The sequence below is a fragment of the Callospermophilus lateralis genome, chromosome 6, assembly GCF_048772815.1.
Source record: "Callospermophilus lateralis isolate mCalLat2 chromosome 6, mCalLat2.hap1, whole genome shotgun sequence".
NCBI classification, from domain to species: Eukaryota; Metazoa; Chordata; class Mammalia; order Rodentia; family Sciuridae; genus Callospermophilus; species Callospermophilus lateralis.
In genome coordinates, this window is record NC_135310.1 from 132,429,262 (window position 1) to 132,441,901 (window position 12,640).

The window sequence follows — 12,640 nt, forward strand, 5'->3', positions numbered from 1 at the left end:
TTCTTCTCTTTTCCTCTGGGGTTTTAGAGTTCTGGAGGTAAACGTGGGTGTGTGGGTGTCTCAGTTGCAGGGCAAGGGTCCGAGTCTGGGACTTGATTGGTGGTTGGGATGGCTACAAGAATCATTTGTGCAACATGTTCTAAATAATAATAATAATAATCGAGAGGACATACTTGTGTCTTTTAAATTATTAAGATGAATTCCAAAGGAGTTACTGTGTGCTGCTGTGGTGGAGAGGTCTGAGGGCCTCCGATTAAGGTTCCATTCCCAACATGATCTGAAATCAGGTTCACTCCTAGGAATTCTGCAGTTTTCAACTTAGAGTGCTATAAGGTGTTATATATTCTGTAATATGAGGCAGTCCTAGGAAATTTTTCTTCAAGACTTTATGTCCAAGGGAACAATTTTGTTGTGTGGGTGAGTTTTCAAAATGTTCTTAAAAAATATAAGTAAAACATATGATTCAAAATTACCACAACTTTCATAATGAAAGTCTACCCTCTCTTCCACCCTGTTCCACTGGGCAAGGGATTCTGACTCCTGAGCAACCATATTAAGATTTTTCTACAACAAATATATGTGTGTGTGTGTGTGTGTGTGTGTGTGTGTGTATGTATGTATGTATATATATATATATATATATATATATATATATATATCACAAAACAACAACAACAACTAAAACCTGTCCTCACATTTCTGGCAATTATAATGTGAGCTTCCATCATTTACTTTAAAATTTTGGTATCTATTTGTAATTTTAGTACCACAGGTGGTATATTGACTTAAACTTTCATTTTCTTAGATGGTTATCCAACATAATATTTTAAATAAATCATTTTATTTCTACTGATTCAAATTACCACCTTCATCATATACTCATATCTATATATTTATTCCACTTATATTTAGACTTTTTTATTTTGCTACATAGATTACAAATGGAGTATTACAAATGGAGTATTTTGTTTATGTAGATGGGTTTATATAGATGGCTGGGTTTATATAGATGGCTCAACTAACAATGGCTTGTTTACTCTGAATGTATTATTTATGAAAGGGTCTGTGTTGATATGAAGTTGAAGTGTGAAAATACAGTGTTTCTTGTGAATTTACAATTCTATTCATAAAGCCGCAAAATTAGCTTCAAAAGGTATAATACCAGTATTATATAATACCAGTCCCTATTAATGCTTTGAGTTTGAAGGATGCTAGGATGGACTGAAGTATAAATATTCCATGTTCATATATTAATTTAGGGAAAATTTATTTCAGTTTTATTGTGAATGTTACTTAATTTGACTTAAGTTAATTGCTTGTCTGTATGCTTTTATAACAGATTTTGTTGTCTCTGCTTTCAAAGGATCTTAGTTACAGGGCAACTCTCGACCTTATCATAGGAAACAGATAGAAGTAAAGTTGACTTCTGATCTTCTTCACCCTTGAACTTTTTAATTATAAATTTATGTAGACACTTCAGAATTAATTGCTCTAATAATCCTTTTTTTTTTTTTTGGAAACAAGATTGAGATTCCAGAGAACTCTCAAAAATTCCCTTTAATCTAAATGTATTCCCTTTCCTAACCAAGAGACATATGTAAACAGATCCCCAGATCTTATTAAATGCAGTCAGGGAAATAGTTAAAACAGAATGATCCTGGTTCTGAGAATTAGTGCTGAGAACAGGTCTAAAGAAAAAAACCCAGAAAGCAAATACTGCATTGATGCTAGCTTTGGATAGGGGTTGCTGACCTCAGTTCTCCCCTTCGAATCACTTCTGTTGAGCCTAAGTACCTGTAAGGACTCGCATGTGCCCAACTTGTTCTCCCGGTGGAGTTCCTTGGTCTGGGATCCCCAGTTAGGACATTCGAATGAAGAATCCAAGTTTAGATAGATGAGATGCAGTAACAGGAAAGTTTGATTTTTAGAAGACTTTATCTCGTGTGGAAAAAGTGTGTATCCTTGGACTAACTGAAACATTATTAGTAATATTTAAGTTACCAAAATCTTTTCTGCTTGTATTAGTTTTGTAGTGCATGTACTTAAGTAGAATGTCTTCTTAGAGTTTATTCATCTTCTCATGATGGACTATAAGTTGCGAACTTGGTAAGAAGAATACTCAATGGAATGGATACATATAGTGCAAGGAACCTGGCATCCAAGGGCTCCATGGCTTAGTTGGTTAAAGCGCCTGTCTTGTAAACAGGAGATCCTGGGTTCGAATCCCAGTGGGGCCTTAGGCTTTTTTTTTCTCCTCCTTTCGCAATAACTCGTGTTTCTACCTAAACTCTCCACAGTATTCAGCCTATTGTAAATTCCAGACATTATAAGCAATGTGACTATATAATTACCACTCCCAAAAGGGAGAATTTAACAAATTATAGGGACAATTCTTTTTCTTTGACAAGTATGTATTGAAATTTATGTTATGCAAAGATTGGAAACCTATATACATGTAAATTATATCATCTCTAGTATCCGACAACGTTCAGCTCTGTAACTGATTTCAGAAGAGTACACATAAATTAATGAACGGTTAATGCACAATAAACTGACAGAAAAATCATGATATCTGCAGGATCACATTGCCTTTTGGAGAGAAGAGGAAAATAATTATAAATTCCTATTAATAGTCAATTAAAAACTGTATTTGCCAGAAGCTTATGCACCTCTGGGGTTGAAACAAAGGTGCTGAAAGTATAGAGCAAATTGAGGAAATTTAAAAAATATTGACACTAACAAGTGCCAACCTTAGTTGATTTATTTAATTCCATGTGTTTTCATCTTCTATTTAACCATTAGTTCAACATAGTTTTTTCTGCTAACTATGCACCAGTGCCAAGAATAGAGCCATTTTAAAGGAGCCAACCCCCTAATCCTACACCATTCTCTGAAAGCTTAAAATCTAGTAAAGTGATGAAGATAATAAACAAATAAACACTCAAAATAAATACTATGTTGGGTTGTGATGAGTTATGTGAAGAAAAATAAAACAAGGAAGATGAGGAGGGTGTATATGAAGAGCACAAAGGATTTTTTTCCTTAATAAACTACTAACAGATCTATTTTGTTTTGTTTTCCTGTCCTTTACATGACAAGTACTCATAAGATGACTATGATTTCCATGTTACTGTATTAAGGATAAATACCATCCTTATATAGTCAATTGGTCCTCAGCTTTACTTTTGCCCCATTACTGACCATGTGGTAAGAATCCATGTGAAGTCATGTCAGAATGCCTTGGTGTAGCTTTCGTTTGTTAATGAACTACATAAATCCACTGAGTCTCATTTCCCTTATGTATTTGATGATAATAGAATAGCTATAAACATTTGAAAAATAAAAATAAGTAATCACTTTTTTTTTAACAAAATGCTCCCCGCTAAAGCTTAGCTTTATTAGTACTTGAACCAATTCTTTTACTTATTATTCAGTTTTAGGTGGACACAATATCTTTTATCTTGCTTTTATGGGACACTGAAAACCAAACCCAGAGCCTCCTGCACGCTGGGCAAGCACACTACCACCTGAGCCACACCAGCAGTTCCATGAGTTTGTTTCTTTAAACAACTTTTAAGCTCTTACACTATCTTACAATGAAAATTCCAAAGTTTAAAAATTTAATAATTTCTAATAAGTAAACAAAAATATATCATTTTTCCTATTGGTTTGGGTATAGAAGCAATAAAGAACTTTAAAACAGTTATTAGGGAAATAGATTGACAATTAAATAAAATTATCAAGAGTACATGTAGTCAAGTGGGGTGGTATACACCTGTGATTCCAGCTATTCAGGAGGCAGAAGCAGGAGAATTGCAAATTAGTTGTCAGCCTGTCTCAAAATAAAATAAAAAAGTGCTGGAACTATAACAGTGTTACAGCACCTACCTAGTAGTGGCAGTAGACACTAGGTTCAATCCTCAGCACTGGAAAAAAATAAAAATAAAAAAAAATATATATATGTGATAGTGATGGGCTCATACATTCTATTTGAGCTAACAAATATTCATAAAAATTATAAAATAATAAAAGGCAGGGTCAAAATTATATTATGGTGCTTTTTTTTTTTTCCTGTACTGGGAATTTAACAAGGCGGGGGCACTTAACCCCTAAGCTACATTCCCAGCCCGGTTCATATTTTATTTAGAGATAGGGTCTTGTAGTTGCTTAGAGTCCTGCTAAAAATTGCTGAGGCTGATTTTGAACTCACATTCCCCTGCCTCAACCTCCCAAGCTGCTGGAGTTACGCAACCAAAAATTATTATATTGCATCATAATTCTAATCTTTGTTGTCAAACCAACACCGGTAACATTAAGAATCTGAACTTTTAAGTAAAATGTTAATTTTTGACTATTCCATTGCATTTAGAGCATTCATTTCCATTTAGATATTTTACTTATTAATATCCAGATATTATTTTATTAATAAAGCCCAAGTCCTTCAAGAAAATATTCTACTTTAATTTTATGAATGTGAGTTGTATAAACAATAAAACGTTGTGCAAAATGACAATTTATTGTAGTTTTGAATATGCAAGTGTTGATTTAAAATAAAAAACTATTAAAATGATTATTACAGGCAACTAACCCGTAATACTCATTATTTTTGAAGTTGGAAGATTTTTTCTAGTTTTCCCAAGCTATGAATATAAGGTGCTCCTTCTAGAAAGCACATCGCCAAAAGTAATTTCCTCTAGATTACATTATGCTATGCACAAAAAATTACTGCATAAATGTCCATTTTAGTGAATGAAGTGTATATTTTTATTATGACCATTAGACATTTGGATATGTAGAAATACTTGGAAATTTTTTTAAGTTTAATGACATATATGTTTAACAGGTAGAATTATGCTTCCGCCTTATTTGTTTCTCATGAAATTTCTGGATCTCAAATTGCTATCAAAGGCCGGGTGCGTTGGCCCACGCCAGTAATCCCAGTTTCTAGGGAGGCTGAGGCAGGAGAATCACAAGTTCAAAGCCAGCCTCAACAAAAGCGAGATGCTAAGCAACTCAGTGAGACCCTGCCTCAAAATAAATTAGGGCTCAGAATTATGGCTCAGTGGTCGACTGACCCTGAGTTCAATCCCCAGTACCAAAAAAAAAAAAAAAAAAAAAAAAGAATTGCTGTGCATCTGGAGGCTCGGGTTGTGGCTCAGTGGTAGAGCGCTTGCCTAGCACATGTGAGGCACTGTGTTCTTTTTTGTTTTATTTATAGTTTTCTAATTTATTCTTTGTTTCTTTGGTTGTAGAAATTTAAGTTGTGTAACAGTATGTTTCACAATATGCACAAAGAAAAATTAGTGAGATAGGTAAGCAACTTAAAATATTCATCAGAAAGTATGTTATGTATTCACATAGGTGTATTATAATCCAATCATAAACAAAAAACGAGTTCCTGTAATTTTCAGCAAAATAGATGGAATTGGATGACATAATGCTATGTGATGAAAGACAGACACAGAAGGAAAAGTATCACATTCTGTTTAGTATCTATTATATATGGCAGCTAAAATAAAATTGATATGAAAGTAGAGTACTGACTCTGACTGGGATATCAAGTGTAGAAGGGGGGGTTGGACATTATCAGTACATGTGTATGCATATATGAAATATCACACCAAATTTCATTAATATGCATAGTGGATATGTACTAATAAAATTCATCATCTCACATATTTATTTATTCTGCAGTAAGAACACCTAAAATTCTAGGCTCTTTGGAATTTATAGTATATGATGCACTATTATTAATGATCATCCTCTAGTAACCACCATTCTGTATGCATTCAACTGTTTTTTCCCCAGATTCCCCACAAAGAGTATACAATAGATTTCTTTTTGTGTTTGGATCATTTCACTTACCATGGAGTTCTCCAGCTTCATCCATGTTATTTTAAATGGCAGCATATTCTTTGCTTTTGTTACTGGGGTTTGAACCTAGGGTTGCTTTGCCACTAACATGTATCCCCAGTCATTTTTACTTTTCAGATAGTATCTTGCTAAACTGATGAGGCTGACCTTGAAAACTTGCCACCACTTCCACCTATAACATCCTTCTTTATTCAGAGACACAAAATCTGAGTGATAAGTCAGGTGTGGTGGCACATTCCCATAACCCGAGGGACTGAAGACTTTGAGGAAGAAAAATCACAAATTTGAAGCCAGCTGCAGCATCATAGTGAGAACCTATGCACCTTAAAAAGATAATCTTAAGAAATAAAAATTATTATATATGTATGCGTTTTTATATATTTGACAGGAAAGCTGAGAGTAATCACCTTACACTCAGATGTTAAACATCTTTGTACCTCTTCTCCATTTATCCTCCCTAGGCCCAGTTACCATATTAGAATTTTGTTTTGTTGTATCTCCCCTCCGGAATCTTGACAGGTTTATATGTCCTTACTTCCTGCAATATCTTTTCCACATCTTGCATTTAAGACCTGCATGAGACTGACACAGGTATCGACAGGTGTTTTGTCTCTTAAGAGTTCCTAGAGAATATCAGCCTCTGTGTACTCCTCTCCTGATAGAGAATAGCTTGAGTTTTGGGGATGGAGTCTCTTATGGGAGCAGCTGGATACCCTGGAGAATACAGAAATATCTCCAGTAAAGGCTTTGAGGTATTGGATTCTATTCTCAGCATTGCACATAAATAAATAAAAATAAAAGTCCATTGACAAACTTTATTATTATTATTTTTATTTGTTCTACTTAGTTGTACATGACAGCAGAATGCATTTCAGTTTATCGTACACAAATCAAGCGCAACATTTCAATGCTCTGGTTGCACATAGTGTAGAGATGAACCTTTTGTGCAATCATACGTGTACCTAGGGTAATTATGTCCATCTCATTCCACCATCTTTCCAACCCCCATAATCCCTCCTCACCCTCCCCTTTGCCCAAACCAAAGTTCCTCCATTCTTCCTATTCCCCCCAACAACCAAAAAATTTTTTTTAAATACCACTTGTGATTGACAAATTATTTAAATAATTGAAAAAAATGAAAAAATATCAGATAACTGTCAATGATAATGGAACATTGTGTGTTCAGAAAATAATTATTGCAAAGTTTAACATGTCAAGTTCCTGCTGAGTATAATTAGAGCTGCCATTTTCAAAATTCTTCTTTATTCAGAGACACAATGTGTGGGTGATTTTGGAAGTGTTTTCTTATGTATTTGTAATAATGTTCAAATGAAGAGGAATAGTAGATGTTATATCTTTAAGAAAACTGCACACAGCAATCCCAGTATTGCAAAAAATCATAGGCCTTGAGATCAAAAGGTTTTCTTACAATACCTTTTGCAAGTATTCTCCTATCAGGAGTCCAGGATGGAATATAGACTAACAAAAGAATATAACTATATTATATATCTTTAAATAAACTTCATTGAAGGGAGTAAAATGGAATGATGCTGACTTAAGTAACTTCTGAAATTAGTAGTCTATGGACTAAGACAAAAAGAACTGTTCATAGAACAGTACTCCAGTTGATAAAGTTGTTTACCATGGGGATATGGTTTAACAATTTTGAAACTACTATACGTGTACACTAGAATTGAACAATCAAATAAATAAATGATAGATAGTGAGACTCAGGTTTCTCAATGGCACAGAGGGTATAGGCAAGAAAGGGAAGGAGACTAGATGGATCCATATGGTAATAGAGTTGGGGATATAAGTATAAACTCATAATTAGTTTGTCATAGATGCAAATGAATATGCATATGTGTAGACTTACACTTGAATATGAAGATGTGTTGCCTTACAGATGTGTTGACTTATTATGCTTTGATAAATTCATAAGGTGAAAATATCGTAAGTTGAAGATGCATTTAATATCATCAAAGCTTAGCAACACAGTACACTGTAGAGCATACGTTGTTTTCTTTAGGACTGGGTGGCAAGAGCTGCAGCTTGCTGTCACTGCTGAACATCTTATAAGAGTACTGTGTTGTGTAAACCAGGAGAAGACCAAAATTTAAATTATGATTTCTACAGAATGTGTATCACTTCCAGACCATGATATAGTCAAAAAATCATAAAGTCAAAACAATTTCTAGATATATAGAAGCATTTATAAATATTCATATAGATGTGCTCTGTATCATGTATATTCATATACATATACATAGCGCACGCGCGTGCACACACACACACACACACACACACACACACAGTGTTGCTTTCCCAGCTGAGAGAACCTACAAGCAAAAATACCCATTAGCAATAAGGACACCCAGTGCCCTGATTTTGTTTTTTATTTCTGTTCTCCAATAAAACCAGGAACCAAGGCTCCTTGGAGAAATAACTGCCTGTAGGATTGGGGCAGGAAATATGCAAGAAAATTCTGGAGTATCTTTTTAGTGTCAGAAAGTAAGAAAGTGCTCAAAAACAATATAAGACAGGATTATGTCAAGGGCATAGGAGCTAACTGAAAAACCTCCCAATTGCCCTAAAACCCTCTGCGGATCTTGACGATTCTTTCTCTGTAGGCACTCTTCTTCGGTATTCTGCTGTGAATTCTAGTCACTTCAGCTCCCTGAATATTGATCTCTGTCTCTTTAACTCAGGGACATTGTTTTTCCTCTGTTTAAGTTTCCCTGCCCTGAGCTGCAACCTAGAAACTCTCCAGGCAGTGAGCTGAGACAATCATAGCCCTTACTCATCTATTTTCCTTTTTTCAGGGATCATTGCCCTGAACTGTCTATTGTTCAATGTGTGAAAACCACATAGCATACTTTTTGTCCAATTCTTAGTAGTTTAAAAAAGGAAAATTACTCTATCATAATCTAGAATGGAAGTCCACAGAGTACACTGTGTTAATTATAGAGGCGTTATAATATGGATTATTATCTGACAGGGCTAGATGCTTATCCTATGTTGCTCTTAGAGGGTTTCCTTAGCTATTCTTATGTGTTTGTCTTTTATGTAAACTATATAATTAACTTATTTAGGTAGAGAAAAATTGATAGTGCTTTAAAAATTGATAATATATTAAATTTAAAATTTTATTTAATTTATACAGAAAAATAATACATTTACAATGAAATACCCAGTATCCAGGAACACAGAATTAATTACAGACAAATTTTTTTAAGAGAGAGAGAGAGAGAGAGAGAGAATTTTTAATATTTATTTTTTAGTTATTGGCAGACACAACATCTTTGTTTGTATGTGGTGCTGAGGATCTAACCCGGGCCCCGTGCATGCCAGGTGCGCTACCGCTTGAGCCACATCCCCAGCCTCAAATTACAGACAAATTTTAAGGATAAAAAAAATCTGTCGACTATGTAGTATATAATAAACACTAAATAAATAGTAGTTCATGGTGGAGTCATCCCTCAGTATTGGTAGGAGATTTGTTCCAGAATCCCCATGAATTGGGGCTGGGGATGTGGCTCAAGTGGTAGCACACTCGCCTAGCATACATGAGGCACTGGGTTTAATTCCCAGCACCACATAAAAATAAAAATATTATGTTTACCACTAAATAAATATTAAAAAAAAGAATCCCCATGAATGCCAAAATCTACAGATACTCAGCTCAAGTCCTTTATGTAAAATGGCACTGTATTGGCATATAGCATGTGCACATCCCCCTGAATGCTCTAAATCATGTCTAGATTACTTGTATTACATAATAAGATGTAAATAGTTGTTATATTGTTTCAGAGATAATGCCATGAAAAAAAAAAAGGCTGTACGTATTCAATATGGACACAATTATTTTTCAAATATTTTCAGTCCAAGTTTGGTTGAATCACAGATAGGGAGTCAACCGCTCTTTTGCTACCTTATCTGAGTAAATGTAAATTAAAAGAAAAAAATATATATATAGTAATTTATAAGAGGAAATCATACACATTGCATTACAGAGTATATTTAGAGTTCTTGAACATGACTTTTTAGTTTCTGTGCTCCTTTTGTACTGGAAGTCGCCTAGCCTCAGATTGAGTACCTTTAGTCTTTCCAGAGCTTTCTTTGTTACACCTTTGCTGAAGTTCTTTCTTATCCTCTCCTTTTTCTGGGGGTTGGGGGAGGGAAGGGTAGAACAAGAAAAATGTTCCCAGTCCTTGAAGCCTTTTTTTTTTAAACTTAAATATAATTTATTATTGATTCTAGAAAACCCAACATTGTTATTTATTTTCCAAATGATTTCTCAAATATTACTAAAATATAACAATAATAACTTATATTTGCTTATATCTTTAGTCCTCAAGGAAATCAATAAATTGGCCCCACTGGAAATTGAAATTCTGCAATTTAAAAAACAGAATGAGACTTTCATGTCCTGATTCTTCACTTAAGTGTATAAGTGAATTACCTAGGGAACTGGTTAAAATAGTTTCTTGGGACTAATTTCCAGAGGTTTTAATCTTGGTTGGTCAGGAGCCTCAAAATGTGCACCTTTGAACAATGCACTCCAAGTGATTTTGCTAGTTTTGCGCTTCTGAGAATTGAACCCAGAGTTTCATGTACATCAGGCAAACAGCTCCACCATTGAGCTACAACCTCAGCCCCTCAAATTTCCTTTTGAGACAGAAATTTACTAAATTTCCCAGACTGGCCTCAAACTTGCAATCCTTCTACCTCAGCCTCCAGAGTAGCTGGGACTAGAGGCACACATCACCACACCTGGCTTCAAGAAATTTTGAAGCACATGATTCACATTTACAAAACTCTGGCTTAAAATGTTGACAAAGGGATGAACTAAAAGTGAGGTCCACCTATGCCATCAACACTTCATTTGCCCTCTGATCAAAGAGAGAAGGGGAGTTGGCTATTAGAAATCTATATTCTAATTATTTTAGGACACAATCTAATTTAATTAACTAGACAATCCTGTCCAAATATGTATCATAATCACCTCTTTGAAGATGAGGAAACAGGTTCAGTGATGTTTACCATATCATAGGAAGTGGACTAAGTTCAGTTTCAAACCCAAGTCAGTCTGACCTTGGAACCCATGCTTTTCTCATGGTGTCTTTCTTCTATTTTATTAGAGTTGAGGATGAAATTAATGGTCATAAAGCTAAACAGAATTAAGTGACTTAGACTGGTATCAAACCGTCTGGGTTAGGAAACCTGAAATAACTTTCTGTTGTCTCCTTTCTATGAAGGGAAGATACCAGCTTAGTAAACAGTTGCTTAACTTATTTTATTCTCATAGGAAGAAAATATGAAATAAAACCTCAGATATGTAGGAGGTACTCTGAGAAGAATAAACAGGCCATGGAATAAACTAAATTAATCTCCTTTTGTAAGGCTTTATCTGCTCCACCTTGGAATGCTCTGTTTATCCCATGATTATATTCAAAAGTAAGAAGAGGTATTGTATACCATATCTCTGAACAACAGCTTGATTATGACAGCATCTAATAGCTGCTGAGGGGTAGCCTGGAGCTTTATGGATGTGAAGAAGTATTGACATAAAAGTATAGTCTGGTGTTAAACAAGAATTTAGCCTTTAAAGCACTTTCCAAGTAGCTGCTTGTATTCTGCCTTATCCTCAGAAGTGATTTACTCTGAGATATTCTTCATGTGATAGATAAAATGTACAATTTGTTCTTATGTAAGAAACAAAAATAGCCTCTGAATTTAATTAGCACCATGGTTAAACCAGTTGAACAAGAAGACATGACTCTTGTCCTCAAGGAGTTTTCCATATGATTGAAAAGACCAAACAAGCCATATGTACCAAACACTATAGACAAAACCAATGTTTATTCATGACGTTTGCAAAGCATTCACTTCATATCTGAGGTCTGGAAATGTGAGAGCCTTATAAACCTTGCAGAAATTAATTTCTTTAAATTTCAATTTCCTCAACCGTAAGATGAGGACAATAATAGTGCCTACTTGTTGAGAGCCACAACCAAGTCAAGATGGCGCCTGGCATTTTGCCAGAAGGAGTGGTTGAGAAGTAACGCCAGCGAGCCATTAAGATGATGATAATTAAGTTAAGCTGTATATAATTATTAAGATAATGACTGATTGCTGTAACTGGATAATGCTTAATTGAAACAAGCTGTGTATTCAGTTGTGTATATAAACCTCTGCTGTCCGGCAAAAAGGCAGCTCCTGCTACCTCGGGTGCCCGCTACTTTTGAGTTCTCGTGGAGTTCCCATTGAGTTCACGTGGGTTCTGGAATAAAGTTTGTTCCTTCTTGAATCTACAAGTGGCTTGTGACCTCCCGGTTATTTGTGCTCAGCCAGACTGTGGCACCTACTTCAAGGAGATGTTAGGAGCATGATATGAGATAATTAAGATATTATCTCATATCACATTCTAGACACATTCTAGAATGTGTTAAATTATTATTCTCATCATTGTTATTAACATAGTCTTTGTTTGCTTTCTGAAAATTAGGAGGGTAAATCCCACTCTCCCCTACTATTAAAATGAGATTAATGAGTGGAAAAATGATGCAATCTATAATCATAGCAAAAATGTAAATGCAAGACTTATGTGAATTCTCTAAGGACATTCATTCACCAATGATAGTCTCTAAGGGAGCACTGGCACACTGGGTGAAAACTGGCTTTATCTTCCTTTGACTCAGATTTGGAACCCAAAGAGAATATTTTCTGCTTCCAGAATTCATTCACTTCAGTCAGCCACATCAAG

The 12,640-nt window shown here is 34.8% G+C and overlaps 1 non-coding gene across 1 annotated transcript; it reads left to right on the plus strand.

The window, feature by feature from the left end:
- The first annotated feature begins 2,163 nt into the window (after window positions 1-2,163).
- Trnat-ugu (transfer RNA threonine (anticodon UGU)) lies at window positions 2,164-2,237 on the plus strand. Its single transcript has one exon. It is a non-coding gene; the product is annotated as a tRNA-Thr (tRNA).
- Window positions 2,238-12,640: the final 10,403 nt, after the last annotated feature.